At 36.8% G+C, this 22323-nt stretch overlaps 1 protein-coding gene and 1 pseudogene across 14 annotated transcripts in view; both read right to left on the bottom strand.

The window, feature by feature from the left end:
* The window catches only part of SOX6 (SRY-box transcription factor 6), a 667807-nt gene that overhangs the window by 399602 nt on the left and 245882 nt on the right, over positions 1-22323 (bottom strand). The window lies entirely within an intron of this gene.
* On the bottom strand, positions 7401-7506 carry LOC128566210 (uncharacterized; annotated as a pseudogene).

Below are 22323 nucleotides of genomic sequence, written 5' to 3'. Positions count from 1 at the left end.
GTTTTTGCTACACCCAGCGAAAGTGACAGCCTTCACTGTGTGTTAATCTGGAATCAAACCAAGCCACACCTAAACAAATAATGCTTAGTAGATGCAAAATAATACAGATTCCTTTATTTAGACTACCCAAACAATTTATTTCACCACAGAAATCCCATAATAACTAGCTACATTTTAAACATTCCTTTTAAAACAAAGCCCACAAAATGCTGAAGTGTGCCCATAGGTCAAGAATAATAAAAGCAAGCATGCATATGGATTCAATGCTGCAGATTTATTCAGCATTGGTTAATGGTTTCTATAGAGATTGATGTCAATCTCTCTGGCCTTTCTTGTGTCAACAGTAAGTTACAACAAGAAAGATCGTGGCTTTTGCCTTTGATTAGAAGAGGTATCTTTCTCTAGTTGACTGAAGGTCACAGCATTTGCAACATGTGCTCACTTATTACAGCTCCCATGCAGAATGTATACATAAAAAGCTGATTTACTCCCTAAAAAGGGCCAGAGCCAGGGTGAATAAAAGATGTCTCCAACCACATTAGATGGTTTTCTTTTCAAAGAAATTCAATCCTGATAAACCATTAAACATCAGCACATTATTAATAAAACTATAACTAGTGGATAATCTCGCTACCATTCTGCCATCAATGACTTTCAAAATTACAGAATGGCAAGATAAATCATTATATTATTTTACCTTAAAAAATGTATTTTATAAGAACATTCTCAATTTTATCATGAAAAAACAGACATTTCTATCAACAGGGAAGTGCTACAGCAAACAAACAAAGCAGGGCAACTAAGGGAAGGTCCAGTTGGTTTTAACATGAATCCAGCAGCTAGCAGCACATACAATGAATAAAGTATACATATATGCACTTTAATTCTAGTGGAGGACATCAACTTACACCAAAATTACAGGTCTAGAAAGAACACCTAAATAAGAAGGATTTGGGGAAAATGATCTAGAAGACAGGCCGTAAGAGAGAAGAAAATTAGCAGGATTTTAATAAGCTTCCTTTCGAGTGGTAGATAGCTTGTCACTATGGTTTGAAGGATCATAGTTTGAACTAAAGAAATAAGGAAAGAAAGGGCCTTCTCTCTGGCCTTAATTCTTTATCTGTAAAATGGGATATGTTTCTAACACTGAAATTCTATGATTCTAAGGCAATCCTAAGAGAAAAAATCCTAAAAATTGGCTACTGAACCAGAGAAGTTGTCAGTCCTATGTCTACTACTTTCTTTATTTAGCCTACAAATATTTACTGACTACCTGTTCTGTGTCAAGTACTGTACTGAGTGCCAAATATACAGAGGCACATAAATAAGATGGTGACATATAATAGTTCACAGTCTAGCAAGAAATAGAAATGGAATATAAATCATTGCAAGGTGATATGATAAGTAACCAGATGCTGGAAAGATATATTGTGAAAGCCCAGTGAAGGAACAAATAACTCGTTTTGGAAGGATCAGAGACATTACAGGAGTCCCATTTAACCAGGTCCTGAAGGATGAGTAGAAGTTTGTCTGGAGGAAAGAAGAGGAATTGATCTTCTAAGATGCAAAGGCAGGGAGATATAAAAGAATATAGTTACATTCCCAGAAAAGAAAAATCTTTGAAGCAGCTGGAATATGTTAGTGCATGGTTGGAAGTAGCAGGAGAAGGTCTGGTAGGACAGGCTGACCACAGATTGGACAGAATTTCAAACACATTTCAAAGTAGCTTGAATTTTATCCTCTGACAAATAGCAAATTATTGAAAGGATTTAACCAAGGAAATAGTGTAAGCTGAATTTCCCTTAAGAAAAAAATCCCTAGTGGTCTTAGGAAAGATGACTCATTCGAAGTGTCGTGTATATGTTCATGCTTGTGCCATTTGTATTTACGTGTGCTTAGCTGTTCTTTACTTACATTGTCTTTGGTTCTTTGCGGGACATGTAGTACGGACGAGTTACTCTCTACCTCCACATTCTCTCAAGTCTCTGTTTTCATTCTCTACAACTGCCACTTATAAATGTAGTTGGAAAGAAGGCAGAGAGGGGGCAGAGGGCAAATATGAATAATCACAATGGAACTATCAGGGAGGAAGAAGAAAGATGCTATACTAATAAAAATAACAACATAATGGTATTGAGTATATACTATGTGCCAGGTTCATTACTTATGCTTCACCGTACCTCATTAAATCTCAAAACAACCCCACAAGGAAGCTCCTAATTTATCCCCATTTTCAGATGAGCTAAGTAAAGGTTAGAAATGGTCAGATAACATGGTACGGTTATAAAGCTAGTAAATGGGAGATGAGAGATGGAAACCAGTCCTGTCCAACTCTAAATCTTAGGCTTTTAACTTTCACATGTTACTATACTCCCAATTTATTTATTGAGTCACTTACTGAACGTTAACTGTGTGCCAAAAACTATGCTCATTGCTTTATAAAGGTTAGCTCTAAGACCCACAATAACCTAAAAATGGTAATTATCATTGTTTCCAATTTACAGAAGAGAAAACTGAGGCTGTAGGAGATAAGGCAGCTAGTAAGAGGCATCACTGCAATTTACATTCTGGCCTATTTGGCTGCACTCTTTCAGCTACATATGATGAGTATATTCTCATTCCCTACTCCTTCCTCCCCATAAGACCCTTCTGCATCTCTACGGTTCCAGGTTCCACCTTCAAGGTTCAGCTAATTTTTTTACCTACTCCAGATGTATTTTCACAAAATTCTCAGCCCACCCTTGTATTCCTATTGTAATTATTTATGTACCATAACATTTAACTAGATTATGAGAGATTTGTATTTGTATTTGTTTCCTCTTCTGTTTATGTTCTATGTCTCTAATCAGCCAACACAGGGAATCCCAGTAGCAGGTTCCTAAAGCAGTTTGTAGTGTCCAAACGTATCTTATTTTATTCTCAACTCAGCTGTTTGAAAAGGAAAATAATTATTTCATAATACTTTGTATTCCAAGATAATAGGCAGCATCCTAAGTACACAGTAGGGCTTCATAAATAAGGTGTTGATTGACTCCAGTATACCCTAATAGTAAGAAGTTTTTAATAATAGCTAACTCTGTATGTCTAGAAATATACAGGTCTCTGTGTGTAGGTATATATACCCACATATGTATGGATTTAATTCTCATAAAATCCAATGATGCAGGTGCTATTATTCTCTCCATTTTACAGAGGAAACTGAAGAAGAGAAAAGTAAAGTGACTTGTCCAAGGTTCACATAGCTGGGAAGTGGCAGAATCAAGATTCAAACCCATGCAATCTTAATCCAGAGTTAGCATTTCTTTGACTATGATACAGTACTACTTTCACTCAGATGTTATTCCAAGATTAAACAACTCTCACACATTAAAAAATTGTGAATTCACAGTACTTCTGCTATAAACACTATTTGGAGAAGATATGAAAGGAGAACCTGTCTACATGGGGCAGAAAACCTGAGCATCAGATAGAAAACTACTGAGGAAAATAAAAACAAAAGAAAATTGGGAAGTATTTCTCTTTTTAAAAAAAATTAGAGTATTCCTTTCTCTCCACATGCTTGCCAGCATCTCTTGTTCTGAGGCCCTTTGATAAATGTCATTCTCTCTGGAGTTAGGTGATATCTCCTTGCAGGTTTGATTTGCATAAGATGTTGAGCATTTTTTCATGTATATTGGCCATTAGTCTATCTTCTCTCAAAAACTTTTATTCATGTCTTTTGCCCACTTTTTATGAGGTGGTTTGACTTTTTTCTTGCTGATTTGCTTGACTTCTTTATAGAGTCTGGTTATCAGCCCTTTATTGGATATATAAAACACAGATTTTTTTCCAATTCTGTAGTTTGTCTAATTGTTCTATTAATTATTTCCTTGGCGAAATGTACCTTTTTTTTTTTGAGACAAAGTCTTATTCTGCTGCCCTTGGAAGAGTGATGTGGCATCATCATAACTCACAGAAACTTCAAACTCTTGGGCTCAAGAGATCCTTTTGCTTCAGCCTCTCAAGTAGTTGGGATTACAGGCAGGCACTACATTGCCTGGCTAGTTACTCTATTTTTAGTAGAGACAGGGTTCACTCTTACTTCAGCTAATCTTGAACTCCTGAGCTCAAGCAATCCACCCACCTCAGCCTCCCAGAGTGCTAGGATTACAGGTGTGATCCACCACTCCCAGCTGGGAGTCTCATTTGTTAATTTATTATTGTTGCTGTGATTACCACTGGGTCATCTTCAGAAATTCTTTCCCTAGGCCAGTATTTATGAGCACATTTCCCACATTTTCTGGCAGCATTCTTAAAGTTTCATGTCTTAGGCTTAAGTCTGTGATCTATTGTGAATTAATTATTATGAGTGGTGAGAGGTGCAGATCCTGTTTCAGTTTTCTACCTGTGACTATCCAACTTTCCTAGCACCATTTATTGAATGGGGATTCTTTTCTCCAGTGTACCTTGTCCGCTTTGTCAAAGCATATTTCTCCCAGTAGGGGTCTTTCACTTCCTTAGTTAAATATTTTCCTAGTATTTTCTTTTCTTTATTGCTATTGTGAAAGCTTTTGATTTGATTCTCAGCTTGACTGTCACTTGTGTATATGAAAGCTACTGATTTGTGAATGTCGATTTTGTAACTTGAGACTTTGTTGAATTTACTTCTCAATTCCAGGAGTTTCTTGGCAGAATCTTTGGGGTTTTATAGACGTAAGACCATATCAACAGCAAAAGTGATACAGTACTGTTGGGACTGCAAGGTAATACAACCTTCACGAAAAATAGTATGAAGATACCTCAGTGAACTAAAAGTAGACCTACCATTTGATCCAATAATCCTGCTACTGGGTATTTACCCAAAGGAAAAAAAGTCATTTTATCAAAAAGACATATGCACGCAAATGTTTATAGCAGCAGAATTCACAAAGATGTGAAATCAACCCAAGTGCCTACCAATACATAAGTGGATTAATAAAATGTGGTATATGTATACTATGGAGTACTACTCAGCCATGAAAAGGTAAACTAATACCTTTTGTAACAACTTTGATGGAACTGGAGATCGTTCTTCTCAGAGAAGTATCAGAAGAATGAAAAAACAAACACCATATGTATTCACCATTAAATTGGAACTAATCGATCAACACCCATGTGCACACATGGTAGTAAAACTAACTCAATGGAAACCAAGAAGGTGGGAGAGAGGTGGAGGGGACAGGTAATAAATTCCCACCTAACTGGCACAATGCACTGTTATCTGGGTGATAGGCACACTTATAACATTGACTCAAACTGCACAAAAGCTATTCATGTAACCAAAACATTTGTATCCCCATAAAAAAGAAAAAAAATTAGTGCGCCATTTTTGTGTAAGTTTCTGTGATTTATAAAACATCCATACCATCTTATTCTCACTAATACACAAAATTATATAGCATATTTCAGAGTGAGCAACCTCTTTAGAAAAGACCCTGAAGCTGTATGCCAAAATCGTGTAATCCTGAACCACTAAAATGCAACCACCTTTGGACTGACACACAAAAGCTGTTTAAGGTGTCTGACAAATGTCCTGATGAAGACAGCAAAGAAAAATTGGAAAAGAGAATGCTAAGTTCCAAATCTTTTAAACTTTATTAGGCTGTTACAAAAGTCAGAAAGAAATATAAGATACACCTCTATTTTAAAAAGCAGCAAGAAATTCTTGATAATTTAAAGATATGATGGACAATAGAAATAAGTGAGGTATACTTTTAATTCATAATTTATAATTTGCAAGGTCTTATCATGCACATTTCTTTTAATTCACACAATCATTTGGAGAGATCATAGTCTTATCTTCTCTACAGAATCAGCCTCTACAAATGAGGCTCAGAGACGATAACATTCCATAGCTATTTTTTAATTATTATTATATATTTTTTAGAGACAGTCTCACTTGGTCACTCTTGGTAGAGTGCTGTGGTGTCACAGCTCACAGCAACCTCCAGCTCTAGGGCTTAGGCGATTCTCTTGCCTCAGCCTCCCAAGTAGCTGGGACCACAAGGCACCCACCACAATGCCCGGCTATTTTTTTGTTGCAGTTTGGCCGGGGCCGGGTTTGAACCCGCCACCCTCGGTATATGGGGCCGGCGCCCTACTCACTGAGCCACAGGTGCCACTCCCCATAGTTATTTAGGTAGAAAGTGGTGCTACCTAAAATCCAGATGCCACGAAATTCCTTCCCATGTATCACATGGTTCCTCTTGAAGGAAAAGGAAATAAAAGCCCCTTGCATTAAGAGGGAGAAAAAAGTAACAGTGGTTACAAAATAAACAATGACTGAAGCCTTAGAAAGACAGAGCTCAGCATTCTTGTTCTCTATTTCTCTCTGCTCTTTTAAGAAACTTTCACATCTTCCCCTTTGAATAGAAGCCCTCCTGGTTGCTTTCCCCCATGTTCCCTAACTTCACTCCTCCTTCCTTGGACCTCTGGGAACAAGCACTATAACTCAATACCACCACATAGACACATGAAAACAAGCCCATGACTATATTCAAAGAAAATACCAAAGGAAAGCCTGAGAAAATCTAGAATAAAGCAATTTTCCCAGGTAGCACAGCATGATAATTCTCCAGATGAAAGTAAAATACAGCACAATTATATAGAGGTATTGTGTGGTGTGCTGCATGTATGGTGGGAGGAAAGGAAAGATAGGATCTGAAAATGAAAGAAAAATTAAAAAGTAGGCAAGCCCACCTACAATTGTTAGGTCCACAGAATTCTGTCACCGAGTAAAGAAAATTTCCTGCTTCAGAGTTGTACGATTTTCTAAGGAGCAGAGATCCATAAACTCATCTACTCTTCTCAGAACTAACATATAAAACCTTTTCAACATTTGTATGCAAGGAAGGACAAGTCAGACATTTCAGACATTTCATTGCAGAAGCAGCCAGTGTAGCAAAGGCCACACACAGGATATCCTGTGTACATCTCTGGTTATAAAGATGTCCATAAACCTTGGTACCTTGCCAGTGTAACATGTAACGCATGGTTCCAGATGAGGAAGACTCTACCTAACCTAAATATTATTTATCTCATTTTATTAATCCATTCAGTATATATGTATATGGCAGATATGGCTCTAGAGTCTGGGGATAAAGCAGTGAATAAGATAAAGTCCCTGCCCAAATAAACTTGCGTTTTAAGTCAAACTAAACCACTCCCAAGATATTTCACAACTCTAAGATTTTATAGTTCTACTACAGAAAAAGTTTAAATTGCAAATGTCCTCAGTAGAGGAATACTTTGAGTACATAAAGGAAAGGGACTCCCTTCTAGCTTTAGCATCTAATGCTTAGTGTTCAGTGTAGGTTTTTCACCAAATGGAGATTAACTACTAAACAGGTTGAGCATTTCTTTCTTTTTTTTTTTTTTTTACCACTGTTAAAGTCTATATAACGGCGTATCCCACAAAGAGAGAACACCGGAATAGGTTAGACTTTCTTGCTATAGCAAGCTCAAATTGTGTCAGGTTGAGCATTTCTAATGTGAAAATCTGAAATCTAATATGTCCCAAAATCCAAAACATTTTTTGAAATCCAACATGACATTCAAAAAGCATTTCAGATTTTACATTTTCAGATTAGGGGTATTCAATCAGTATCTGCAAATCTTTCAAAATCCAAGAGAATCCAGAATTCAAAATGCTTCTGGTCCCAAGCATTTTGAATAAAGGATACTCAATCTGTATTATGGATATAGAAACGGATTCAAATTGGTTAAATGAATTATCTGTGTTAAATAGATGGTAAGTAGTAGAGATAAGTGCCATATCCTGACCCAGTGCTACTTTAGGAACACCTAATAATTGTGATGAAACAGATTAAAGATTTTTCAAGAGTACTTGGCTACTAAAAGTCAGTTTCACAACAGTGAATCTCTGCATCTTTGCTCACCTCTGTACTCATTAGTACTACATAATTTAACACTTAGTTTTCCTCTAATTTTAGGAGATAAGATTTGAATGTGTTTACAGATAAAAGCACTCTTAAAAGTCATCTAGTTATTTTCAGATTAGGGAACTAATCAGAGAAGGACAGAAATTTGCTTTAAGTCCCCCAGCTAACTCAGGGCAGAAAACCCAAGTCTTCTGATAATGCATTTCCACCTCCAAACCATATCTCCTAAATTCCTTCATGACAGGAATGACTTTTTTGTTTGTTTGTTTTTGTATTTCTAACAATACTCAGAAAGACTATAATGCTATGGGAATATTACATTACCCAGCAAATTAACTATAAAAATTTACTTTTCAAACCTAACTTTTCCTTCTCCCCACAACCTCTCTATTCTAGTTGGGCTAGAAACATTTTAATAGCTTCTGAACCAAGATTCTGATCTAAAGGACCCCAGAAGGAATCTGCTAAGCTTAATACACAAGAATAACCCTATCTTAATATTCTTTCCCCTGCAAAAAGCATTTGTACTTATAGGAAAAGCCCCTTCCAAATGGCTTTTTCCAAAAAGCAACTGAGTGTCTTAAAGATTTGAATTTTCAGGCAAAGAAAGACTCTACCTGCTAGCCTTGCTGAAAGGAAATGAGCTGCACCTACAAACTTGATCTACTCTGCAGCCAGGTCTCCCTTGGAAAAATGTCAGAGATTACACAGGAGCACTAAATTGGACAACAAAATTGTTCTAGTTCTATCACTAATAAGTTATTTGACACTGGGAAAAATCATTTATCCTCTCTGGGTTTATTTTACCTATCTGTAAAATAGAAATAATAATATTTACCCCACTTATGTCACAAAGTAATCTTGTAGAACACATGAGCTAATAGCTATAACACCAATTTGAAAAGTATATATTACCATACAAATGTAAGAGGCAACAATTTACATCAAAACAATTGATTACTAGTATCATCATTCAAAATAACTATGCATTGCAGAGACCAGAAAGCTATCTCATAAAGCTAGTTGGAAAAGGATAAAAGCAGCGCAATATAGCCAGATATCAAAACTGTGGAGTCAGAAAACATGAAGTATGAATCCAGACTCTGTGACCACGACAAACTATTGAAATTATTTAAGCCTTGGTTTCTTCATCTGTAAAATGGGGACAGAATTACTATAGAACTATTATAAAGCTTAAGTTTTATATGTGTGTGATACATATAGTCAACTCTTATCTGAGCTTTGCTTTTGGCAGTTTTTGCTCCCCATTGTCAACTGCAGTCTGAAAATACATGAGTATAAGAAAATAGAGATAGAGAGACAGAGATTGAGAAAGAGAGAGGTAGAGAACATTCACATAACTTGTATTATGGTATAGGCCAGGTGCGGTGACTCACACTTGTAATCCTAGCACTCTGGAAGGCCCGGGCCAGTAGATCCCTTGAGCACAGGAATTCGTGACCAGCCTAAAGAAGAGCGAGACCCCATGTCTACTAAAAATAGAAAAATTAGCTAGGGATTGTTGTTAGTACCTATAGTCCCAGCTACTAGGGCGGCTGAGGCAAGGGCATCATCTGAGCCCAAGAGTTTGAGGTTGCTGTGAGCTATCAAGCTACGGCACTTTACGTAGGGTAAAATCTCTTTAGTGAGACTCTTTCTCAAAAAAACAAAAACCAAACACACAAACAAAAAAAAAAAACCAACAACAACAAAAACTTGTATTATAGATAGTGTTATAAATTCTCTATTTTGTTATTGTGGTTATTAATCTCTCACTGCCCCTATCTGTAAGTTAAACTTTATCATGGGCATGAATGCATAGGAAGAAAACATAGAAAACATAGTTCGTACAGGGTTTAATACTATCTGTGATCTCAGGCATCCACTGGGGGGTCTTGGAACACACCCCCTTCAGATAAAGGGAGACTACTGTGTGTGTCACATGCATATGAAAGCAGCTTGTATAATATAAAATACTATTGTTATAAATAAATTTCCTTTCTGGAGAGCTTAGAATGTCAGGGTTTTACCTAGCATCCCCACCATGTAAATAGCTCAAAAGTCTATAATGTAAACCACCACCAACACCAACAGCATTCCTGATCAACATAGTAAAACAAAAAATTGAGATGCTAATTAAGCAGCATTATTGGCAATTGGGCCAGAGTTTAGAAACTAGTTCTATCAATGGGTATTTTCTCAGTCATTCAGACAAACTGTTGTGCTTATTTCAAATCCAGTGCACTGAGGCTTTCTTTGTGACTGGGTTGTTGGATTGCTGCCTGCGTTTCTGTCTTCTTCTGTGAAAATGCCAAATGTGTAGAAATTTCAGTCACCAGACTAGATGCTCATCTTGACAATATATTATGCTGTTTGGTGTCATGTTGACATCCTGTTGATGATGTTCATGACTTTTTATGCCTTTATTTTTTTCTTTGGTTTCACTAAAAAGAAAAGTAAAAAGCTCTTTTACTAATGAATTCAGACTTTTTTCAGACACAGGGCTGCCTCCCTTCCATGAGATCAGGAAAAGGATATATTTCTGGTTGCAGACATATGTGGCTACAGACATGAGATCACAGCTTTAAGCTTAATAGGAGAACATAACAATCTACTCACTGTTTACACTTTAGCCCAAAGGCAGCTGGAAATCACAACCAGCCATATGCAGTGCTAAACAAGTGGTCATGACTTTATTAATAAAGCCAAGCATTAACAAATAAGATTCTGGGAATGGTGCAGTCAGGGGCAGGAGTCTCTTACCCTGGACCCCTCTAAGCACTAGGCATAGGGCCCAGGCTATTGTTGAAAATGTCCTTTGGGATTAGACTATTCTTTCTGCCAGGATTTCATTTGCCATCTTTCAATTTCCCAGTTCTCCCATACAATGTTTAATCAGCTGCTGGTTGGGATGGATTCCCTATTCTTCTTGTATCCTGACATCATAAAAAAGGAGTAAATTCTAAAATTATCTTCATGCAACTGAATCAAATCATATATATAGTAATGCTTTTTGTACCATAAAGAACTGTTCCGAGTAAAAAACGAAGATGCAAATAGTATCTCAATTAATCTTTCCCAGTCTATGAGAAGTATTGGTAATATTATCCCAAATTTATGATGAGAAACTGATATTAATTAAGAACACTGCACGAGGGCGGCCCCTGTGGCTCAAGGAGTAGGGCGCCGGTCCCATATGCCAGAGGTGGCCGGTTCAAACCCAGCCCCGGCCAAAAACCACACAAAAAAAAAAAAGAACACTGCACGAGGGCGGCGCCTGTGGCTCAGTCGGTAAGGCGCCGGCCCCATATACCGAGGGTGGCGGGTTCAAACCCAGCCCCGACCAAACTGCAACCAAAAAATAGCCGGGCGTTGTGGTGGGCGCCTGTAGTCCCAGCTACTCGGGAGGCTGAGGCAAGAGAATCGCTTAAGCCCAAGAGTTGGAGGTTGCTGTGAGCTGTGTGAGGCCACGGCACTCTACCGAGGGCCATAAAGTGAGACTCTGTCTCTACAAAAAAAAAAAAAAAAAGAACACTGCACGAAAATTTCAGGACAAACGTATACATCCAGCTCCAAATCCTATTCACTATTCAATGGCTACTACAGAAAATGAATTACTTGATAATCTATGACCTATCACTATTGTACTAAGAAAATTTACTACCTAAAATGAATCATTGTTTAACATTCTTATGTATATCAGCATCATCAATTATAAATTTTTTTATCGGGTTCCTTCACTTCTATTCCATACCTAACATATAATGTGAGGTGACAAATTTGTAACCCAAATAAAAAATCATGAAACAAAGTGTGACGGAATAAAACATCAAAATACCTACCTGCCTTCATCAGTGTGCATAAGCCCTCTTGGGTCAGCAAAAATTAAATATTCAATAATGTGTATAAAAATGATTGCTCATATAGATGGTACAAGCGTCAGATGTTTGCTAGAATAACTAGCTCATCCAAAGTGACGTTTATGCACCTGAATCTTTAGTTTAGCTCCTTAGACTAGGTCTAAGGTACAGTTTGGATTTTACTGCTTAAACACATTCTGCTTCCATGTGTGTTCTGATTTGTGTTTCACTTTATTCTGTTTCTGAAACAGAAGTGTAGTTCCTTATTTGAAGTTCATTGTCTTTTTTATTGGAATTATCACTTTCAGGCTAAAGACACCTTTAGTTTTCAGCTGGGCCCAAAATGTGAACTATATTTAAGAAAACAGGAGCAAAGGAAAGAACAATGTTCTCAATGTACTCTCCCTCACACCATATTAGATTCACAATAGGCTAAGAGGGACCCTATGCTTTCTACTGAGATCTACAAGGATGCCAGGAGTAGCACAAATCATTCACAAAGTTATGACACAGAATGTAACCACATTTTCTCCTTTAGGGCTTAAAGGAAAGAATTTGCTTTTAAACTACAGATAGTAATGTGTGCCCACAATATCAGACAAAAGGATGGGAACGAACAGCCCAATAAACTGTGAGGCTTATCTCAGAAAACTCTCTCAGCAATTATAAATCACCTTGAAAGACAACTCTTATTCTCACCCCTAGTTTAGCAACATCACACAATGAAATGATGCAAGAGGGACTTTACCTAACAAATGCAATCAGTGTAACCTGGCTTATTGTACCCTCAATGAATCCCCAACAATAAAAGAAAAAAAAAATTCTAGGAGTTTATCACCACAAAAGTGTGAATGGAAAAGGCATAATGGCCAAATTTTCCCATGGACTAACCAATGATATTAGTGTAAAGAGAAATTGTTATCTGGCACCTTGAGGTAATGTATACATAAAACATGTAGTCAATGTACATTAAAAATGTAACTTTCCTAAAAAATATGATATCTAATACAGTGCAGCTAAGTCCTTATTTAACATCATCCAAATGATGGAAACCGCAACCTTAAGCAAAACAATGTATGCCAAACCAATGTATTCCCCTTAACAAGATTATAATAAAATAACACTGAACAAAACAATGTTGGAAACCAATGTATTCCAACCTTTCCTTGGAAACTGCAACCTTACACAAAACTATATATGCCAAACCCATGTATTCCCCTTATCAACATTCTAATAAAATAACACTGAACAAAGCAATGTGATTTAAGAGCTTGCTGGACATCATTTTACTTAAAGTCACAGTTTCCAGGAACCTACAGATGATGTTAAGTGAGAACTTACTATATTCTTTTAATTGTCTATTGACCACAAAATTCTTCAATTAACTAGATTCCTATTATGTTTTGTAAATTATAGCAGACAAAAAAGACATGGCAAAGAAAGCAATGAAAATTGATCTATAGGTCTCTAGTTTCTTTTTCTCCAATATCTAGATTTATAAAAGGTTTAGATTAAAAAGTAAAAAGATGTATTTTCAACAAATGGTACTGGAAAAACTAGATACCCACATACAAAAAACTTAACTCAAAATCGATCAATGACCTAAACTTTAAACCTATAAAAGTCTTAAAAGAAAACATAAGGTAAATCTTCACGTTGCTGGATTTGTAATGATTTCTTGGGTATGAATGAAGCACATGAAGGAAAAACAGATAAAGTAAAACTTCACCAAATTAAAAAAAACTTTGGGAGTAAGGCACAGGCTCCATATACCAGAGGTGGAGGGTTCAAACCCAGCCCCTGCCAAAAACTGCAAAAAACAAAAAACAAACAAAAACCCAACTTTGTGCATCAAAGGACACTATCAAGAGAGTAAAAAGACAACCTACAGAATGGGAGAAAAAAATTGCAAATCATATATCTGATAAGGGATTAACATCTAGAATACATAAAGGACTGCTATTAGCTCAACAATAACAAAAACACAACCCAACTTCATAATGCACAAAGGATCTGAACAGACATTTCTTCTAAGAATGTAAACAAATGACAGTAAACATATGGAAAAGATGTTTAAGATCATTAGTCATTAAGCAAATGTAAATCAAAACAATGAGATGCCACCTTATACTCATTAGGATGGATATTATTAAAAAATTATAACTAACATTTTCCCCTCCTATAGCTAACTCCCTTACTTTATTCGAGTCTTTATTTTAATGTCATGTTCTCAATGAGTCCTTCTCTGACCGTCCTGTTGAAAAAGGCTTCCTTGCACTATCAATTCCCCTTATCCTACTCTGTATTTTTTCTTTTTCTATAGGACTTATAAATTCCTAACATACTATATAATTTACTTATATGTAATGCTTATTGTTTTCTGTCTCCCCACTCTATAGTATAAGCTCCATAAAAACTGGAAGTATTGGGCGGCACCTGTGGCTCAGTGAGTAGGGCGCCGGCCCCATATACCGAGGGTGGCGGGTTCAAACCCAGCCCCGGCCAAACTGCAACAAAAAAAAATAGCCGGGCGTTGTGGCGGGCGCCTGTAGTCCCAGCTGCTCGAGAGGCTGAGGGAAGAGAATCGCGTAAGCCCAAGAGTTGGAGGTTGCTGTGAGCTGTGTGACGCCACGGCACTCTACCGAGGGCGGTACAGTAAGACTCTGTCTCTACAAAAAAACGAAAAAACAAAACAAAAAAAAATACCAACATCGTACTTTCAAGATTTGGAAAAAAATGATTCTGTGTTTTGTATGGCGGTGTGCAATTTTAAATAGGATGGTCAGGGAAGGCCTCATTGAGAAGAAAAACTTTTGTTTAAATACTTTGAAGAAAGTATTACTTTGAGAAAGTGAACCATGGATACTCTGAGGAAAAAGCACTGCTGGCAGAGGGAACAGGCGGTGCAAAGACTCTGATATAGAAGAGTGCCTGGAATGTTCAATGACCAGGGATGAGACCAAAGTAGCTGGAGATAAGGGAGGGGAAATAATAGGAGATTAAGTCAGAACAGTAACTGAGCCCAGATCAAGTAGGAACTTACAGGTCAATTTAAAGATTTTGGCTTTTGCTCTGTATGAGATGGGGAGCCCTTGGAACATTTTTGAACAAAAGAACAATATGTTTTAACTCATTATAGAAAGATCACTTTGATTGATTCTTGCTGGGAATAACTTGTAGGGATGCAAGTAGGATGTGGAAAAGGGAGATCACTTAAGAGGCTATTGTAGGAATCTAAATGAGAGTTCTTGTTGGCTTTGAGTAGCAGTGGAGTTGGTAAGGAGTGGTTATATTGTATGGAACCGGAAAAAACCCTGTATCGCTAAGGCAGTTCTTAGTAGTAAAAATAAAGCTGGGGGCATCAGCATACCAGATTTTAGTCTGTACTACAAAGCCATAGTGGTTAAGACAGCATGGTACTGGCACAAAAAACAGAGACACAGACACTTGGAATCGAATTGAAAACCAAGAAATGAAACTAACATCTTACAGCCACCTAATCTTCAATAAACTAAACAAGAACATACCTTGGGGGAAAGACTCCCTATTCAATAAATGGTGTTGGGAGAACTGGATGTCTACATGTAAAAGACTGAAACTGGACCTACACCTTTCCCCACTCACAAAAATTGATTCAAAATGGATAAAGGACTTAAATTTAAGGCATGAAATAATAAAAATCCTCCAAGAAAGCATAGGAAAAACACTGGAAGATATTGGCCTGGGGAAAGACTTCATGAAGAAGACTGCAATGGCAATTGCAACAACAACAAAAATAAACAAATGGGACTTCATTAAACTGAAAAGCTTCTGTACAGCTAAGGAGACAATAACCAAAGCAAAGAGACAACCTACACAATTGGAAAGGATATTTGCATATTTTCAATCAGACAAAAGCTTGATAACTAGGATCTATAGAGAACTCAAATTAATCCACATGAAAAAAGCCAACAATCCCATATATCAATGGGCAAGAGACATGAATAGAACTTTCTCTAAAGATGACAGACGAATGGCAAACAAACACATGAAAAAATGTTCATCATCTCTATATATTAGAGAAATGCAAATCAAAACAACCCTGAGATATCATCTAATCCCAGTGAGAATGGCCCACATCACAAAATCTCAAAACTGCAGATGCTGGTGTGGATGTGGAGAGAAGGGAACACTTTTGCACTGCTGGTGGGACTGCAAACTAGTACAACCTTTCTGGAAGGAAGTATGGAGAAACCTCAAAGCACTCAAGCTAGACCTCCCATTTGATCCTGCAATCCCATTACTTGGGCATCTACCCAGCAGGAAAGAAATCCTTTTATTATAAGGACACTTGCACTAGACTGTTTATTGCAGCTCAATTTACAATCGACAAAATGTGGAAACAGCCTAAATGCCTGCCAACCCAGGAATGGATTAACAAGCTGTGGTATATGTATACCATGGAATACTATTCAGCTATTTTAAAAAATGGAGACTTTACATCCTTTGTATTAACCTGGATGGAAGTGTAAGACATTATTCTTAGTAAAGCATCACAAAAATGGAGAAGCATGAATCCTATGTACTCAATTTTGATATGAGAACAATTAATGACAATTAAGGTTATGGGGGGGAGGAAAAGCAGAAAGAGGGATGGAGGGAGGGGGGTGGGGCCTTGGTGTGTGTCACGCTTTATGGGGGCAAGACATGATTGCAAGAGGGACTTTACCTAACAATTGCAATCAGTGTAACCTGGCTTATTGTACCCTCAATGAATCCCCAACAATAAAAAAAAAAAAAAAAATTAGCCAGGTGTATTGGTATGTGTCTGTAGTCCCAGCTGCAGAAGAGGCTGAGGCAGGAGGATCCCAGGAGGATTGCTTGAGATCAGAAGTTCAAGGTTACAGTGAGCAATGATCACACCACTGCATTTCAGCCCAATAAAAAAAATTGTGTGACATATGTGTAAATATTATCTTGCCTTTATTGTGAAGAGTAAAGTTGCATCGCAAATTCTAAATACTGCAGTATTACTATGCCATCATTACTTACTCTTTTAAAGCAAAATCTCAAAATACATTTATAATCCTACAACACAATATACAGGGGCTCTCTAGAACAGTGTTAGGGCAAGCCTATCTGGCTAACCCTGGCAAGTTAGACCTATGCCTCATCTTTCTCATCATAAAATAATAATATTAAAACTTAACTCACAGAAATGATTAAAGGATTAAATTATGTACAGGTTGAGTCTTTTATCTTTTGTCCAAAAAGCCTGGTACTAAAAGTGTTTCAGGTTTCAAAATTTTCAGATTTGTTAAATATTTGTATATGCATAGATATCTCATGGATGGGACTCAAGTCCAAACACAAGATACACATTATACACATATATACACATAGACACATTATACACGTAGCCTGAAGGTAATTGTACATGTTTTATTTATTTTGTACATAAAAAAAAATTGTGTATATTAAACTATCAGAAAACAAAGGTATCACCCTCTCAGCCACACCTTTGCAAGTATGCTTGCATGGGGGAATCTGGGAAGATATAAGATATACTGCAGCTAAAGGAGGGTAGGAGGGTCTTTTTTTCCCTTTAGGATGTTGAATAGAACTGTGTTTTATGCACCTTTGTTTTTATCGAGACCCATCACATGAGGTCAGCTGTAGAATTTCCACTTGTGGTGTCATGTCAGCAGTCAAGAAGCTTTGGATATTGGAGCATTTCAGATTTTGTACTTTCATATTAGGGATGTTCAACCTGTAAAACACTCAAAGCCTTTTGTCGCAATGTCTGGACCATAGATAAAAAACAGTATATTTTAGCCATTATTATTATTATTATTAAAAGAACACAATATTTGTTGAATGGCAAGTAAACCTCCCTCAAATTCAGAGCTCTAAATGCCTTAATTTCTTCATATTTCAAGCTGACTTAAAGTAAGAATCATATTTTATACTTCTTTTGTATCTGGCATTGTACAGAACATATTAATGCAATAAATGCTTTGTTTACTAACTTATTCATGATATATATTATTAAACCTACTGAAAATACAGATTTCAAAAGCAAGATTACTCCAGATGACCAGAATAAATAACATAAGATATAAGAAAAATGAGTTTGTCAATATGTCTCCTCATCATATCATGTATATGTATTACGTGTAAGTCACCACAAAAGTTTTGAGACAGGCTATTTTATGGTCCATTATTTCACTTCCAAAAAACACAGTGGACAGCACCCTTTCTGATTCAACTATGCAAGTTTCGATTTACTCAGCTTATTGGTATTTCTGTCCGTGTGCATTGTACATTTCTTGATTTTTGTTTATCTCAAAACTTTCATAATGACCCATATATGACACTGAAGTATACTAAAGACTTTTTTAAAAAACTGTACAACAGAGATATATGTATTTTTTAGCCAAAAAGAAACAATGATAAATTAATGGCATAGGAACAAAGGCAAAAAGAAATGAAAAGCACAGATACATGTCAGGTTTTAAAATTGAGGAGCCAACCAATCAAGTCTATCAGAAGTCACAATAGACTTGGGAGAATAAAGCACTAACAAAGACTTAGGTAGAAAGTTCAGTGTGAGACTCAGTTGGAAAGGCTACTTCTCTAAAAGACCACTTAAAGATAAGCCCATCTGAACAAGGGCAATAATAATGGACTGCAAAAAGGTGTGTACAGCTAACCATTGGTTCTAAGAAGCTGGAACACTGGAACACCCATCTTTCACAGAAGAGGAACTGGTTCAACTTGCCTTTTTTTTTAGAGTGACAGAGTTTCACCTTGTCGTCCTCAGCAGAGTGTCGTGGAGTCACAGCTCACAGCAACCTCCAACTCCTGGGCTTAGGCAATGGAGGCTTGCCTCAGCCACCCGAGTAGCTGGGACTACAGGTGCCCACCACAACACCAGCTATTTTTTGTTGCAGTTTGGCCGGGACCAGGTTTGAACCCGCCACACTCGGTATATGGGGCCAGCACCCTACTCACTGAACCACAGATGCCACCCTCAACTTGCCATTTTTATTAGAGGTACTGATCACAAATATAATGTCACTGAAGAAATGGCTTCTTTAGTGTCATTAAAAGGCACAACTAGGCTGGTCACGGTGGGAGCAAATCATAAAAATTGGTTCAACATTTAAAATCCTAGCACTCTAGGAGGCTCAGGCTGATGGATTGCTTGAGCTCAAGAGTTTAAGATCAGCCCCAGTAAGAGCAATAACCTGTCTCTACTAAAAATAGAAAAACCGAGACAGAGGATCACTTGAGCCCAAGAGTTGGAGGTTGCTGTGAGCTATGATGATGCCACGGTACTCTACCCAGGGTGACAGCTTGAGACTCTGTCTCAAAAAAAAAAAAAAAAAAAGGCACAACTAAATCAAGAGATTTATATAAAGCAGTAAAAAATTATGTTAAAGGGATTTTCTTTACTTCTAATTTCTAATTCTTATTTCTAATTTTCCATTGTCAATATTTCCATTGCCCCACCAATGATGGGTAAATGAGACAGATTTGTAAAATTAATAGAAAATGATGCAACTGCCACCCAAAGCACAATATTTGATGAAGCATCATTATATAGTACATCCAGAAAATTTATGTACAAAAGATTTAAAAATGGATAATGGCATGCAAATCACTTCGTAAGGGCCAAGGGACTGAATCATCACCAATTCTAAGAATTCCTTTAAAGTATTAATGCCGACTATAGTGATATTATTTACTTTTTGGAAATAAGATGGCTAAAACAAGGCCAAATGTTGAAAAGATTTTCTGATTTGCTAGATGCTATCAAGTTGTTTATGGTATCAAAAACCAAATTTGTGCCAGAATTTGACAATGAAAACTGGTTTACAGGTTTAGAATTTTTAGTGGATTTAACCGCTCATTTAAATGAGTTAAACATGCATCTTCAAGATGAAAACCAGCTTATTAATACAATGTTTCAAACCATAACAGCATTCCAAATGACACTAAAATTATGGCAAATTCAAATTAAGATAAACAATTTTATATACTTCCACATGTTGGCTAAACACAATCCTGTAAACAGTGAAAATATATGCAGTCTTGCTTTTTGAATTGATACAAGAATTTGAAAACAGATTTCAAGATTTCTGGGAAAATAATCAATATTTTGGTGCATCTGCAACTCTATTTTCAGTCAACATAAAAATGTTACCTGCCAATTTCCAAATGGAAAGTATAGAGCTGCAATCTGACATTCAACTTAAAGAAAAATTTGATCATGTCTCTCTACTAACTTCTATAGGTCCTATTTTCCCAGAGACAAATATCCCTCGCTTCAATCACACTTATTCATGTCATCACTTTTTGCTGCACAGTATCTACATTTGCAAGTAACTAGAATCAAATATTAGAATCAAAATATCTGACAAGCACCTTGAGAATTGAAAATGCAACTGATGATGCATTAGTTTCTCAAATACAATGTCAAATATCCCACTAATTTATGTTGCTCGCTTTTATTTTTATAATAAAAATATCCAAAAAAGACATTTTATTACTTAGGTATAGTGATCGTAAATTTGGGAACTGCTCAACAATTTTAAATTACTCTCTGAACAAGCCACTGAATAATTAGGATTAAGTGAGGACATTTTTGCTTATCTGGTGAGTCAGATACCATGAAAATTGTACATGGACCTTTGTTTTTTTGCTCATCAGTATTTGTGTATTTAATGTATGTAGCCCAAGATAATTCTTCTTTCATTGTGGTCTAAGAGAAGCCAAAAGGTTAGGCATCCCTTGGTTACTCTTTCACTACCAGATAAACTTAGGCCTCTACTCTATTAGATAGTTCTTATCATCTGCAACATCTTCCCTTACTGCTCTAGAAACAGTGAATCTTACAAGTAAATGATGTGACATCATAGCTGAGGGTTTAACTGACAGGTTTCTATAATTGCCACAGGTATAATCATACCCAGGCATTATCCAATTTCTATTACAAAAATTTGTAAATTCTATGGTTTACACGTGCTTAACTCTGTAATCTTCAAGGATGAAAGGTAACAACATTCATTGATTAAACATATATGTGTATTTACATAATTTGATAACAAGGAAAGAAGGGAGGGAGAAAGGGAAGGAGGGAGGAACAGAAAGAGAAAGGGAGGAAAGAAGCGATCTTGACTAATGAAGCCACTAACCCCTTGATATATTTAATACATACTCAAGGCTATGTATCTTTGAACCATCTGTAACTCAATACAATTACTACAGTCTCTATCCAGAGATCGTCCCACAACATTATACTATATCATAATAACGCAAATCGTAAAGCCAAATCCTTCTTTGTCTGAGTTCCCTATGTACATCTTCATTATTCAGAACATGCTGTGTTGCATATGCACCCACTGGGAACTACCTCTCAGAAAACAATGAAAACCTCATGGAGTCTACCCCCAAAAAAGAAAATCTGCAAAACCTATTCAGAATATGTTCATTGTCAGGAATTAAATTTTTCTAGTTCATTAGAATCTTTATTGACTATAACACATAGTTACTCTTAGTTATGCTATTACTAATTCACAAATCTGAAATTTCTAATCCTGAATTCTTTGGAGATTGTTCAGATACAAGGATAACAACAATGCATCTCAAAGTATTCTAAAAATTGACCTTTATTGAAATACAAGTGGTGTTTCAAATATCACATGTGAAATGCATTTTTATTTATTTTCATTTTTTTTTTGTTTTTTGAGACCGAGTTTTACTTGGTTGCCCTCCATAGAGTTCTATGCCATGGCTCACAGCAACCTCAAACTCTTGGGCTCAAGTGATTCTCCAAACTAGCTGGGACTAAAGGCAGCCACCACAACACCCAGTCTTGAGCAAGGTGTGGTGGCTCACGCCACCTCACTCTAGGAGGCTAAGCCAAGTGGATTGCCTGAACTCACAGTTTCAAGACCAGCCTGAGCAAGAGAGAGACCTCATCTCTAAAAATAGCTGGGCATTGTGGCCGGCAACTGTGGTCCCAGCTACTCGAGAGGCTGAGACAGAGAACTGCTTGAGCCCAAGAGTTTGAGGTTGCTGTGAGCTCTGACACCACAGCACTCTACCGAGACAAAGTAAGATTCCGTCTCAGAAAAAATAAAATAAAAATAAGACATGGGGTCTCACTTTTGCTCAGGCGAGTCTCAAACTCATTAGCTCTGGCAATCCACCCACCTCAGCCTCCCGGAGTGCTGGGATTACAGGCATGAGTGAAATGCATTTTTAAAGAAGAAAAAAAGGACATTTAAAATTAACATCATTCACTAAGTATCTACCCAAAAGAAAAAAAAAACATCATTTTACCATAGGACATTTGCACTAAAATACTTATCGCAGCTCAATTCACAATAACCAAGATGTGTAATCAACCCAAGTGCCCATTGACACATGAATGTATTAATAAACTGTGATATATGTATACCATGGAATACTATTCAACCATAAAAAAGATGGAAACTTCACATCTTTTGTATTAACCTGAATGGAGTTGGAAAACATCTATTTAGTAAAATATCACA

The sequence above is a fragment of the Nycticebus coucang genome, chromosome 14 (assembly GCF_027406575.1).
Source record: "Nycticebus coucang isolate mNycCou1 chromosome 14, mNycCou1.pri, whole genome shotgun sequence".
Classification (NCBI taxonomy): domain Eukaryota; kingdom Metazoa; phylum Chordata; class Mammalia; order Primates; family Lorisidae; genus Nycticebus; species Nycticebus coucang.
The sequence above is the reverse complement of the archived record's forward strand: the minus strand, read 5'-3'. Positions and strand labels throughout refer to the sequence as shown.